At 40.1% G+C, this 15,091-nt stretch overlaps 1 protein-coding gene across 2 annotated transcripts in view; it reads right to left on the bottom strand.

Annotated features, from left to right (window-relative positions):
• Window positions 1-15,091, bottom strand: part of INPP4B (inositol polyphosphate-4-phosphatase type II B) — a 367,571-nt gene that overhangs the window by 259,482 nt on the left and 92,998 nt on the right. For both annotated transcript variants that reach the window (XM_039248219.1, XM_039248218.1), the window contains exon 4: window positions 4,201-4,251. The gene's annotated coding sequence lies outside the window, so the exon portion shown is untranslated. The remainder of the gene's footprint in view (window positions 1-4,200; window positions 4,252-15,091) is intronic.

Below are 15,091 nucleotides of genomic sequence, written 5' to 3'. Positions count from 1 at the left end.
AAAAGGTCTTAGCACAGATTGGCATCTGGTTCACTAAGATATCAACAAAAGATCTGGGTGCATCCAAAAGATGCTGCGTAAGAATGCAAAGAAATGAATAGAACAAATGAATAGAACATATTTGGACTATTTATAATAGATTTCAGCTCATTTTTTAACCAGAGTAGTCAATGGTTAGAGTCCTTAGCGCATTGTAATGGCAGAACCGAGTCTTGGACAAGAGCTAAAACTCTCAGACACATTTTGCAGTGTCCAAAGCAATATTCTGAGGATTAATTGACAAGATATATATTACCCAAGGGTACCTCATATGTGCTCAAGATGTGGTAATTCTTCTTTATCTGGAATATCTTGTACTCTGAGGGTATTAGAAATGGCACAGCATGCTAACTTGTTTTTTTATTTAGGCTCATTCTCACTGTGCTTGAGATGTAGTTCTATAATATAATGCCATTTTATTGAGTTCTGATGTGTCATAAAGTATACTAGATTTTCACGTATTATTACAATTTACATATTATTGGAATTATTTTTAGATGTCTCCCTCCTTTTATTCTGGTGGTTCTAAAAAACTTAAGATGGTTGGCAAAACAAAATCATAGTATACTTTCTAATTCATTCAATATATATATCATAATTTACTAGCTTCCAGGCACAGAGGTAGGGCTATTCGAGCGAACAAAATAAATAGGCTCTTTGCTATCATGGGCTTTAACACGTAGGGGAGAGGGAAGACATTACTAATACGTAATACCTATTCTGCTCATTTTTCATTACTAATAGTACCTTGATTTTGTTTAAATGGGAATTGTACTGAGATTCTCTTCTGCTTAGGGACTCCTCTCTTCTCACCGATAGGTATGTATCAGTATTCTACTTGAAATTCCCCCCAAAGTGATTGTTTCCCAGAATTGAAGCAACAGGATCCACTGCTTTCTGTCCTTCAGTCTTCTCCCCATCTGGACTGTGATCACTGGAGGCGCAATGGTTAGACTGGACAATACTCTAACAAAGGAGGAGCAGCAAGGTAGATAGAACGTGGTTGCTCGAAGTCATTTTTGAGTAGCTGCAGTCCTGGGTAATTTCCCCAAAACTTTTTCTACCATGAGAAAAATGAGTCTGTTACTTTTTTTTTTTTTAATTAAAAATTTTTTTTTTTAATGTTTTATTTATTTCCAGGAGAGAGAGACAGCGTGAGCAGGGGAGGGTCAGAGAGACAGGGAGTCACAGACTGAAACAGGCTCCAGGCTCTGAGCTGGCAGTCAGCACAGAGCCCGACACGGGGCTCGAACCCACGAACCGCGAGATCATGACCTAAGCGAAAGTCGTACGCTTAACCGACTAAGCCACCCAGGCGCCCCCGAGTCTGTTACTTTTAAGCCACTGTTGGTCAGGTTACTTGCTTCTGAATGCATGCCTAATGAATATAATAAGCATGTCACAGAATGTCAATTGAGAATTTTATTTTGACCCAGGAATTATAGATGAGTCTTTGACAGAGACGTTATACCAAATGCACCATAGTATCAGTTCAGAGAATTTCTTGTGGTCTGAGCTAGCAATCTCCTCGCAATGCTTAAAAATAAGCCAGTTTACAGAAACTGGCCTATTAGTAGCCATAACACACTCAGCTGATATAAAGGTAGTATTAGCAGAGAGGGAAGGTGAGCATTTCAGAAGGTGTACTATTTAAGAAATGAGCCTAATATCTTTGTTATATCATACTCAGGAAGACATCATAAAGTCAAGGGAGGAGTGCCTGAGTGACTCAGTCAGTTAAGCTTTGCCTACAGCTCAGATCATGATCTTGTGGTTCATGAGTTCAAGCCCTGTGTCAGGCTCTGTGCTGACAGCTCAGAGCTTGGAGCCTGCTTCGGATTCTGTCTCTCTCTCTGCCCCTCCCCTGCTTGCACTCTCTTCTCTCAAAAATAAATAAACATTTAAAAAGTAAAAAAAAAAAAAGTCACAGAGTCTGGTCCCGAAAAATCAACTATCAAGCTTGTGGGTGTCCAAACCATCTTTCGTTCCACTATATCAGGAATTGGAGATTGTCTCTCTTTTGAAAATCATGGACTGTCTAGCATCTGATGACTGTAGGGCTTATAGAAAGAGTCAGGAGAGAGATGGCTGAGCAGAGAGAGAACACCTCAGTCAGGTAGGCTGCGTCCCTTCTGTGTGGCATGGAAAATATATGTGTGTTTCATCTGGGCCAAAGAGCACTGTAAGCAGCTGAGTACACATTACATGCTAGAAAAGTAGCTCTCGGCAGCAAGAGCATACAGGGTGAGCCTGGGCAGTGGAGAAGGTTGAGCCAGAGCCAGACTCCCCATGGGAGGGAACTATGCAACGGGAAGGGACCTCCAGGGCCTCCAGAAATACCTAGAGTTGTGCTTATGAGACAGCACTTCAATGTCTGCCACATGCTAATGGGCAGCACTAGCCTGAGAAATATCAAAACCAGCAGAAAGGGAACCACAACCTCACCATGGGCAAGCACAGAAGGAACCTCTCCCCATCCCTTTCCCCTTGCCACAGCGCTGAGCAGTAAGAGGAGGAAAGGGCAGGACCTGTGTGAGAATCAGACTTGCTCCCCCTCTACTACAAGTTGCTAGAAGCACAGAGATGTCTACCCCATAGTGGGAAATGATGGGCGGAGCGGGGAGAAGAAAACAACCAAAATCAGAGAAGGAATTCAAGTTTTAAAATGAATATGATGTATTTCAAGAACTTGAATGAGAGAAAAAACAGAGAAATTTACATAATTAGGCCACGATGTCATTAAAGCTTCAAGCAAGGGGGATTTAACACTGAGCAGTTGTGGGGATGGATGAACAGTTAGAGAAGGAAAAGTAAACTAAACTAGCTCATCTTTCTTGAATCTCAAAAGATAAATAAAATTCCTTATACAATAATTCATTCAGTTAATAGTTAAAATTTCAAAAGGTCATATTCTATGAAGGTGGTATGAAGGGTGCGATGACGGCTTGCAATGGAGATTGCGGTTAAAAGGAGTGCACCTGGGCTGGTCCGAGGCCAAAGGCTGTGAACTGAGTCCTAAGCCCTAAGCAGGGGAAAAACAGCACCAGGCAGGGCAAGGGTCCCGGGGCCTGCAGCAATGAAGGGCCTCAGGCTGGGAAGAACTGGCTAATCACTCTTGAGAAACTAAACGCATAGTCTGAGCAGCACAGGATGTTTGAAGAAACAGGCAGAAAACAAAGCATGAAGATGCACTTGAGTCAAAGAGAACAGTCTATCCCAGGAAGAAACCAGAAGCTTGTGTTAGGCATGAGAGAGCACACAGTGCCTGCTTCCTTCTCCTTCAAGATCAGAATGTCAGACATGAGTGACATTCTTCTCTATCAATTCAACTCACTCTTTGGTGCACATATTTGGAGGGCTTCCTTGGCAGGTTCAGATAGTGGCTCTTGCCAGTGAGGAAATGATCGGGATATATATAGTACACTGTGCCACACATCAACTGGAAGAAGGTTGTCAATTGCCTGTAGGATTTCTGGGAATTTCAAATAGGGCTTTCAGTTGACTCAGTCCCATGGCCTCTTTAGACTCAACTTATTTTGAGGCTTTTTCATCCTCTCTGCACAGATGCCAGGTACTCGGCCTGCTGGGCTCTCTTTTGAGGAGTTGCCATCACCTACCCTAGGCTTGTCTAAGCAAAAAGGACCTATTATCTCTCCACTCTTCCAATTTTTAAAAGCTGCAGATGCGATGGCTCCGATGCAGCAGGAATTCTGTAACACTGGTCTGCACTTTGGTGGCAGCTACTGTTTTGACCTGCATTACAGTGTTCAAGCAGCAGAAAGCAGAAAACACCAGTCTTTTGGCTAGTTAGTTCCATGCCTCCTTCCCGAAACCTTAGAGCCCGCATCAGCAATCTGCCCGGCCTTCTGCTGACCCAGGAATGTTGCCTCCAAATTGCATCCCAGCTCCCTGCAGGTCAATGTCTAGATTCATCTCTAGCCGGTGAAACTAATTATGAGTTCATCTGAGGATGATTTTCGAGAGACAAGAAATGAACTCTACACAATTGGCCAAATACACGACAGTGCCCCCTTGCAGGGTGGCACTCTTAATTTAACGCAATTTCATTTGTCAGCCATCGGACGGCAGAAGGCCAGCGAGAATCCAAATGATTTAACTTAGAAGTGATGTGTGCCTTTTGGAAAAATAAGAAACACTTACCCCAACCTCTGGCAGCGGATCCTTGTGTTCAGGTAGGGCACTGGTTCGAACCTATAGAGAAAAACAAGCATTTTCTGTATGATTTCAGAGTAGAAAGTAGTGCCGAAGCTTCACACGGGTGCTGTCATTTTCCATCATGGAGCATCAACTCAGACTCAAGTTAATCATTACTGAAGGCACCTGTGTGCTTCACCCGCTGCAGTGCCATAAAGCTTCCCTCTGATAGTTGCTAAGCTTCCTGATTTTCCTAAGTAGACAGAACTTCTGGATCTTTACCCCATCATCCCTTGTCAACTATAGAGATATCTGGGCTTTAGGAGAATCCACTTTAATCTCCTCAAAAAGCAAGCCTAATTCAACATTCAAGGGAAAGGACAGAGTTGGTGTAGAGAAAGTCATTCCATGCAAACTCAATAAATATTTATTCTCTAAATGAGCACCAAAACCCACAGTCTTTATAGGATATCCCTCCCACTGGAGAGTTCTGGGCCAAACTGTCAGATGCCATTATCAAAATTCATTTGAAAACTAATTCTCGACTGGGGAAGAGGGAAATAGTGTAAAATAATCAGTCATCTGGGGAAGGTTTTCATATGTTTGAAAGTGTTCCAAGTGAAATATCAACCCCTTAGATGATAAGTAGACATATATCTTCTACTGAGTAGTGATCCTTAAACCTGGCTGTGCATTAGAGTTACCTGGGGACCTTTCAAATGGCTGTTGCTCTTTCCTGCCCCTGGATATTGATTCTAATGTACAGCTGAGTCAATGTTTCTCTATTTAAGGAAAAAAATGTTTCAAATGAAAATAAAATCATGACTATCTTTCTCACTTAAGAAAAAACTAGTGAAAGCAAGAAACACATAAAACCTAAATCTAGTATATCTTAATTTGAAGTAAGGATTGGATAATAAAATTAAATGAATACAAAGCAATAGACAAGCATACTCTGTTTAACTGGAGAGCAGAGGGAAGGGGGGGATGGATGGGAGAGAAGGACCCTAGAAACACATGATGGATCAATATTTTAGGGTTCATTTTAACAAAATCTCTTTGGAGGTACTGTGCTGCCAATCATAATTCTCTTGAAATCCTTTAAGTCCTGACATACCTGACCATACCCGGTCAATTCTCTCAGGTTGAAGGGATACCTATAATATCTTTCCTAATGTCAAAAGACTTGAACTAGCTCCCATGGGCCTACTAATCTTTAACACGGTTTCCATTTTCTTCAAAGAAGCCTCAAGCCATGGTAAAACAGTGCATTTTAACTTCCAGCTTAATGCTCCTTCTTTGTTTCTTTATGACAGACCCAGCACTATCGCTTGCACAATTTGTCAGTCATTATGACTCAAAATTGTCCACCAGAGCACAAAATAAATGACAGGAGAGATCCCAACAGAGTAAACAACACAATTTGCAGAACATACTCCACTCAGGATTTCATGACAGAGCGTTCCACTGGCTAAGAGCATTTGCAGTGTGGTGGCTGCATTAACACTCTTTGGTCCAGAATATTCAGATGTACCATTCAGTCTCATTATCTGAAAATCATTAGCTGGCCTCAAAGAATACGGAATCTGTATATTAACAGTGGACTATAATGGACCATATAATGTGTATGTGTATGATCTCTCTCCCTCTCTGTCTGTCTCTCACATACACACACACAGTATATACTCTGTCTCACTCTCTGTGAGAGACTAGTTTCCCCCTTATCCATAGTTTCACTTGCCATGGTTTCAGTGTTACCCTCAATCAATCATTCTTCTCTGGAAGCAGAGGATTCTCCTTATATATCATCAGAAGGTCAATAGCAGCCTAACGCTACATCACAATGTCAATGTCATTCACCTCACTTCATCTCAGCACATAGGCATTTTATCATCTCACATCATCATAAGAAGGGTGAGTATAGTACAGTAAGGTATTTTCAGAGAGAGAGAGAGACCACATGCACAGAACTTTTATTAGAGTATACTGTAATAATTGTTCTATTTTATTTATTATTAATTTCTTATTGCCCCTAATTTATAAGTTAAACTTTATCATATGTATATATATATATATAGGAAAAAACAGTATATGTAGGGTTTGGCATTATCTGTGGCTTCAGGCACCCACTGGGAGTCTTGGAAGTAGCCCCTCTGGATTAGGGGAGACAACTGTATACACACACATTCTGTGTGTGTGTGTGTGCACATAAATGTATATATACACACGTGATATATAAAGTATACATATATACATATTTGTGGATGTATATGTGGTGTACATATTATAAATATATATGTAAATGCATGTCTAATATATATTAGAATGGACTATATATAGAGTGAATATATATTCACGCATATGCAACCCTTACAACACATATATATGTGTATGTTTATGCATCATTTTAAGAAAATATTTGACATCCGAATAACATTATCCAAAGAAATATGCTTGAATTTAGAAATAAAGTGAAAGAAGTCAGATATTGGTAGAGGTCAATATATGTAGGATAACTATATGTGTATTTCGTATACACATACACTATATGATATAATATTGGATAAGGTAGAATAATATTGACAATTCCTGCAATATAGTCATTGAATTTATATTGATCAAGGACACTTGCTTTTTATAAATATAAATAAACTACCAAAAACAATTAACCCAAAGTTGTATACTATAACAATTTTTCAAAGATAATCATGGACTAGTTTGCCATTCCAATGTGTCTACGTGTGTGAAGGAGAGATAGAGAATGAATTTCCCTTTACATAATAAAAGTATTTTTGAAAAGTACATGCATGTCACATTTTCCTAAATCAAGGCATATTTAAAACACTAGCAGAGCTCCTGATTTAGAGGAATTGAAAAGCAAAACTTTTGTAAACCAATTTAAAATTGTATAAAGGCAGATTTTCATATGAAGCATTTGTTTAAGACAGTAAATACATATAGTTCTAAACCTTTTATATTGAAGGTCAATGCTACAGATGTCATGGTATACAGCTCGCACACTGGTGATGCTGTTTTTTGCATAATACACATCCCTTATTACACCAAACACATGCTAGGAGGCAAGCACAGGGTTTGCCAGTAAATAGTGCCCCATTTCTTCTCCTTGGGACTTCAGAAACCAGTGGGTAGGACAAATATATAATAAATAATGCCAGTACAATGTAATACATGGTATAATGGAACTGTGAGCATTTTTCTGTGGGCATTCAGAGTAAGGACTAATTAGTTCAAACTGTGAATGTCAGGAGAGGTTTCACAGAACTAGTCTGGGTGTTGAAGGATGAGTGGGAGTTTTAGGCAATGAAGAATAGGACAAAGCAAACAGGGTGTTACATCATAAGCATGTGTCAGAGAGTTGTAAAAGGCCATTTGTTAGGGCACCTGGGTGACTCAGCCAGTTAAGCATCTGACTCTTGGTTTCGGCTCAGGTCATGACCTCACATTTCATGGGATTGACCCCCATGTTAGGCTCCATGCTGACAGTGTGAGCCTGCTTGGGATTCTCTCTCCTGCTCTTTCTGCCCTCCCCTACATGCGCTCTCTCTCAATAAATAGATAAACTTTAAAAAAAAGAAAAAGGCCATTTGTGTTTGGGAAAGAGTATTCTGATACTACCATAACATGGGGCCTTCAGGGGAATGGGAAGAGTTGGGGAGATGTTTGGTAATATGTTTGGGGAGTGAGGTAGGGGCCATTTGATATCTATCATGTTGTGTAAGTTGAGATAGGATATCAGATAAGACAATCAAGTAGAAAAGTGATGTTATCAGAGGACCTTGAAGCATACCTACTATGCTCTGAGTCATATTGGGAGAATAATTTAACCTCTTTATGCCAGTTGCCTTTTGGCTTTTTTAACACAGGGTGACAAAGAGACCTCATAGGTTATTGCAGTGCATCATTTCTGTGCCCAGAATAGTATCTGACACTGAGAGGGAAGAAGGGAGAGAGTGAGAAAAGAAAAGAAAGGGAAGAAGAAAGAGGAAATGAGGGGGGAAGGAGAAAAAGAAAGGAGAAAGGAAGAGGGAGGAGGAGACAGAGGAGAAAGAATAAGACAGAGATGGGGAGAGTAGAGAAGGCAGGAGCAATATGTCACTGAAAAAAAAAAAAACAAACAAACAAAACCCTGGACAGATTTAGATGAGGCCTCTTGATGAGGAAGGGATGAAGCAATGGCTGTCACTACAACATTTGGAATATTCCAGTTCACAGGCAATGTCATGCCTCCTGAGACTTAACTGGTCTTCCTTCAGAATTCATTTTCCCTTTTTTGGTCTTATTAGCAGTTCTTCTTCCCAGTTTTCTTTACCATTCCGCTCCCTGTCCTTCCTGGAACACAAGAATGTCTGACCTGACTACACATTTAAAGTTATTATAACTTCCTCTTGTCTACACTTTTATGGTATCAAATAAAGAAAGATCACTTAATAGAAGTGATTGTGTAGACTATATATTCCACCTTGGATCAGTCTCAAGTTTCATGTAAAGCAAACTCATTTATTTTTTCATAGGCTGAAACTTCCATATACTAAATTTACCTTGAAAAAAGAGAAACTGAGGGTGTGAGGGTGGTGGGTACTACTCATGGGTGGGTAGCTAAGAACGAGGCAATAGGACCGCCTCAACCGTAGACACTGTTCACTCTCCAGATACAGAGAAGAGGCAGTTCATGCTGCTGCAACTGTGCCCTCGGGTGTGCACTTGTCGGGCAAGTGCATCTCCTCAAGAGCCAGTGCAACTTTTCCCTAGATGGGCTCAGCTGGATGGTATGATGGTGCTGGAACACCCTCAGGGCAGGGAAAAGGCCCAGCTCTACCTTCACATCTGGTAAAGTCTCTGACAATGAATGTGTCATTGAAACACATCCTTCTGTGTTTTTTCTAATAAAAATGTTATTCTAATTCTCTACAAATCTCAAGTTAGAATATTAATTTCAGCACATTGACATGTTCCACTTGGAATGAAACACCAAACTGCCTTCCTACTCAAATACCCAAAAAGCTAACTGGTAAAGAAATGTTCAGCCCCCTTCCATGGTATTATTTTTTGGGGAGGAAGCTGCTCGGTTAGGACAGTATTTCCTAGGATGCCTTGTTTTGAAAGCTAGCCACGTAACAAGCTCTCACCAAGAAAATTATGTGTAAGTGATGTTTGCTGCATCCAAATAGGAATTCTCAGAAGTGGGTAGTGTAGGCCCTCTTTACTGTCTTTTTCTCCTTCCAAAGAGTCCAGCCCTTAGGTGACTGCAGAGTCACACATGAAAGAAAGCCATTTGTCACGCATCCCTACCAGAATTAGATTATTAAATCATGGTATCAGTTTTCTATTGCTGTGTAACAAATTGCCACAAACTCAGCAGCTTAAAACAACATACACTTATTAATTCATGGTCTGTAGGTCAGAAATCCAGTCTTCATGTGGCTGATTGCTCTGCTCTGGTCTTATAAGGCTGCAACCTCCCTTGGAGGTTTGTCTAGGCAAAGGTCTGCTTTCAGCTTCCACAGGCTATTAGCAGAATTCAGTTCTTTGTAGCTCTAGGACCAAGATCCCCATTTTCTTGATGAATGTCATCTGGAAGCTATAAACTCCTGGAGCCCACCTTTATTCCATACCATGTGGCTGCTTCCATCTTCAAATCCAGCAACAGAGAATCTACTTTGCACCAAATCTTTCTTGCACTTCAAATATCTGTCATTGGAATCCATTCTCTTTTAAAGGCTTACCTCATTAGGTCAGACTTGCCCCAGATAATCTCCCTTTGTTAGGCAATTTTGCCATGTAACATGACCTAATTACAAGAGTATGTCCCAGGGACCATGCAGAATGTGTACAACAATGGGGTAGTAATCCTGGGGCCATTGTAGGAGAATTCTGGCCACCACAATGATGAATAAACTTTCACTGTGATAAAACACTGGAATGTGGATGTTTACATTTGTTTCAGTAGCTAGCATAATATGACCCCCTGTTTATTTTAAATAAAAGTTTGGGTTCCATTTATGTCTAAGATGAAATAAAGCAAAATAGCTAATATTAAATCCTAAATCACTATTTTAATGTCAACAGATTTGTATTAACTGCTTATTATGATCCAGTGACCATCATAAACACTGGCAATCTCAGAGACTAAGAAGACAAGGTATTTCTCACCCACAGGTAATAATGATATAACATTGTAAGAGCCAAAACATGTAATTGTTAAGCATCTTCATTGTGTAAAATTTATTAGCCAGTATTAGATATCGATTTTCCAACTATTTAATTTCTGTTGTGAATGGAGAAAATGATTCACGTACAAACTCAAATGATTCATATCACAGAACCTTAGACATGGGACATATCTTAGGGTGAACCTCGAAAAACCACTTCTGTGATGTGAAAATTGTACATGAAATATCCCTGGAGGTTACATTTAAATTTTCTCCTTGGACATGTTTAATCTCTAGGTTATTATCTTTCTAATTAGTGCTATAGACATAGTATTGCTCACCTACCCAAAGGCTCTGAACAGGTTAAGTTAATGAAAGAAGTGGGCTGAGGGTGAGAGACAATAGGGAGGGGAGAGGAGTCTGCCAAAAATGGAAATCACATTCCTAGTCAATGAAGAGCAACTATCCAGATCCAAGTAATTAAAAAGTTCCTGAGAAAAACTTTCTTCAATTATCAACAATGGATAAATCCTAACTCTTTTGCAGGTAGGCCATTATTAGTATTTAATTATTTTTGCTGGAAAACAGCTTGATAAAAAAAAAAAAAGGTCAAAATATGCCCAATACTATTTTTAGTGAGAAAAAAAGTGTTATTCTAAAGCAATTGTTCTGAATCTTGACAACACATTAGAAATTGGAATATTTTTTAATACCAGTTTCCAGGCCACATTCTAAAATAATTACATCAGAATCTCTGAGGGAAGAATCCAGGCATCACTGCTTTTTAAGGTTGGCTTCACACATGCTTTCAAAGCACAGTAAAAGTTAAGAACTACTGCTGTAAAATAAATGAGATCGTTTTGAGTGTGAGCCTCAAAACTAGCTCCAAATCCTAGGAAAGTTGGCAAAAAATATATTAGGCAATGATCAAGTGACAGAAAAGGCTCTCTTGGAAAACAAAAAAAATTAAAAGACTATATTAATGAATTCTCAGAGATGGAAGAGGTCTTAGACATCATTAGGTCATGTTTCCTAAATTCCAGTGTGCATACTCATTACCTACTGGTCTGCAGCTGGTTGTGGGGGATGGTCTGAGGACTGTCCCTTACAAGCTTGTTATGGAAATGCAGAATCTCAGCCTCACTCAAACTGAATCAGAGTCTTCATTTCAATAAAGTCCCCAAGTAATTCATATGCACATTCAACTGTGAGGACGTCTGGTCTAGGGGAGTGCTTATGAGTAAAATGGAAATGGTAGACATTCACTTGCACATAAACATATTTGACACAAGGGATGGGGTTTATTCTTCTGGTTTTGAAGGTGTTTAGTAATTTTATTAAATGTCAAGCTTCTGTAAAAGCTCCAGATAATATTTTCTATCAGAGATGCCCTTTCCTTTCTTATGTAAATGGGAAAGGGTTGCTCTCATCATCAATCATCAAATCAAGGACTGATTTGGGACAGAGCTTAGCTGGAATTTCCATCAGACTCAGTGTTGTGGGCTGAATCTCTACTTCTCTAACCCCTTCATCGCCTTCAAACCCTCAATCTCAAAATCACATATTGAAGCCCTAACCAGCAGGACCTCAGAATGTGACTGTATTTGGAGATAAGGGTAATTAAGTTAAAATGAAACCATTAGAGTGGGAGCCTAACACAATATGCTTGATATCCTGATAAGAAGAGGAAGAGGCATCAGGGGTGTGACACAAAGTGTGATCATGGGAAGAGGCAGCAAAAGGGTGGCCATCTGCAAGCCAGGGAGAATTTATCCCTGCCAATACCTTGACATTGGACTTCTAGATTCCAGTATTTCAAGAAAATAAATTTCTGTTGTTTAAGCTACACAGTCTGTGGCCATTTGTTAGGCAGCTCTAGTGAACTAAGACAATCAGTCTACCCGTGTCGAAGGCTATGATCCTCCCCCCCAGGACTTTCAACCAAGAACCTTGCATTGAGGAGTCTTTGCCCCTCAACCCTAAAAGAATCCTAGAGATTCTTGGAAGTCTCCACATACCTGTTTCACACTGTGCCCCACTCAGCTTCAAAATTTGGCAAATGTCTTTAGAGGTAGAACAGCCATGAGTTTGAGTCCCCTCTGATCTCCAAGTTTGTCATTTCAGCTACACATAAAACCCAAAATCTCTGCTGGGCTCCCTGTCTGCCAGCTGCCACTCTGTGTTAGGCAAAACCTTGATGCTGAGATTTCAAGCTGTGGGAATAATCTGTAAATGCTCGCAGGTGAAAAAAAGCTTTTTAGTCCCTCAGTGTCAAATCACCACCATACCCTCTTGAGCTTTCTCCCTTGCCTGTGACTCTCCCTGTTTCCTAAGCACTGTGAATCTGTGCGAGGTTTCACTCCTGTCTTTAAAAGGCTTTGGCTTGATTCTCTAGACTCCTGCAAAGCTCAGAATTCAGCAAGTCTCTTCTGAGGGAAAAAAAAAAAGTTCATTGACTTGAAGCTGATGAAGTCTCAGTTTCTAACTTCTTCCAACACACGCGCTGAGAGTTTGGCTGATTTTTCTTTCTCTGAGCAGCCTCATCTCGGTGTCCAGGCAAAGGCATGTTCTTCAGCTCACTCTCAGAACCAGCAAATGCCCAAAGAGGAGAAATCATAAGCTCCTTATAGCTCAACTCCAAAAGATCCCCCTTTCTCTGGAATTTTAGTTTATTTCATTATTACTTTCATGGCTTACTTGATGATGCATTCGAATGTGATTTTTGTAAAATGTGTGGCTTGCTTCTGGGTGCTGTCAGAGAGATCATGGCTTGCCTCCCTACCACATACAACCCAAACTGAACTTTTTAACATCTGAAAGTTACTAGAAGTTTAAGGAATCTTCCAAACATGCAGTTTAAAGATGAAAAGTGATTTTCAGCAGAGCATAGTTAAATGATTGGAGATGGGGAAATGCCATTACATGCTGGTCTGTCTAGTTAAAGTCTTCAGTAAACCAGCTGCAAATGCATAATTGCAGGTAACTCTCCTACTAAAAACAGAGTTTATCCTGAAGCCTGAGCACTATCCAAAAACTATCCAATAATTATTGAGTGTGAAATGTTGTCTCTGTCTTCACTAGGTATATGCGATCCTCTTTCACATGTCAAAACATATTATACAAAACTATGTACATGAGAATAATCTATTGTCTTCTAAGCCTAAAAGAAATAATAGTAAGACAGATATAAGCACTCTTTTAGTTTGGATGCATCTAGTCTTAGAGTTCTCTAGCACACTGATGTTCATTCCACAGCTCTCTAGTCGCATGGGTCCCTTTATGTTTAATTGGTGGCTCTTTCAAACTTCTAATTTCGCTGTATGAGTGTGCCACTATACTAAATTCTACCAGTCATACAAGAGTCATGTGGTTCTTTGGGTTAATGGTGACTGCAAATGTGGCTCTGGAGTCACATAACTCTGAGTATCCCAGCCATTACCCACATTTTATTCCATTTCCCTCTCCAACTATTACAGAGATCTATTACAGGCATGTGAAAAAATAGTGAAGAGCAAAAATACCTTTAGACATTCCCTTTCTTTGCCAGAGAATCTCTCCGAAGTATACAGGCTCTGTTGAAAATAAGAGATGCTGAAACTTAGATCAGGGAAGTTTCAGGGAAGTCAAAGAGGTCTCTCTACTATTGTTCTGAAAGTGAGCCTCTCTGTCTCTCATACTCTTTACTTCTGGATTTTCCTGAAAGGGACACAAAGCTCTGATAGGCAGTGCTGTTTGGACCCAGTCAGGTTTCTTTTACTGAACCTATGAGCCAAGTCTGATCCTGGGTACTTACCTAAAGCAATAAGGACAAATCTCCAAAGAGATGCACAATTAAAGACACAGACTTTATTTTTTTTGTTTAAGTGTTAAGATGTTTGGATATTTTAATGTTTTTTATTTATTTCTGAGAGAGAGGGAGACAGCATGAACAGGGGAGGGTCAGAGAGAGAAGGAAACACAGAATCCGAAGTAGGCTCCAGGCTCTGAGCTAGCCAGCAGCACAGAGCCCGACGCGGGGCTCAAACCCACAAACCGTAAGATCCTGACCTGAGCTGAAGTCGGATGCTTAACCGACTGAGCCACCCAGGTGCCCGTGGATATTTTAAAAATAGAAATAAAGAATAAAGAACTCTTTGCACTGCAAAAAACATACAGTGTTAAAATATGTTATGGGCACAGAAGACTAAGTGATGATTCAGTAAATAATTGTTCATTCTTTTTTTAAAGTTTTTTAAATGTTTATTTATTTTTGGGAGAGAAAGAGAGAGAACAAGGGCACTCATGTGCTCACAAGTGGGGGAGGAGCAGAGAAATAGGGAAACACAGAATCCAAAGAGGCTCCAGGTTCAGAGCTGTCAGCAGAGAGTGTGACCTGGGACTCAAGCTCACAAGCTGTGGGACCATGACCTGAGCCAGTCTGACACTTAACTGACTGAGCCACCCTGGCGCCCCAATAATTGCTATAGTTGAGACCTCTATTCCTGATATCCCACAGGAGAATAGTGTGGACACATCAGTATATACAGTGCTCAGTTCAAATACCATGTATCTATATTAATAGGTTTTTCCAGATCAAATCTCTACTACCGCTTCCTCCTGCCCTCACCCTTCCTCTTCTTCTCTACCCCAATATAGAAAAATAATTGTGCCATTATTTTGAAAAGTGGAAATAGTCATTAGAGCTGATCCTTTGATCCCAGAATTAGACCTACATTGAGTATGTGCTA

Source organism: Hyaena hyaena, unplaced genomic scaffold (assembly GCF_003009895.1).
Source record: "Hyaena hyaena isolate Hyena2069 unplaced genomic scaffold, ASM300989v1 scaffold_304, whole genome shotgun sequence".
Classification (NCBI taxonomy): Eukaryota; Metazoa; Chordata; class Mammalia; order Carnivora; family Hyaenidae; genus Hyaena; species Hyaena hyaena.
This window is presented reverse-complemented; position numbering and strand designations above follow the sequence as displayed.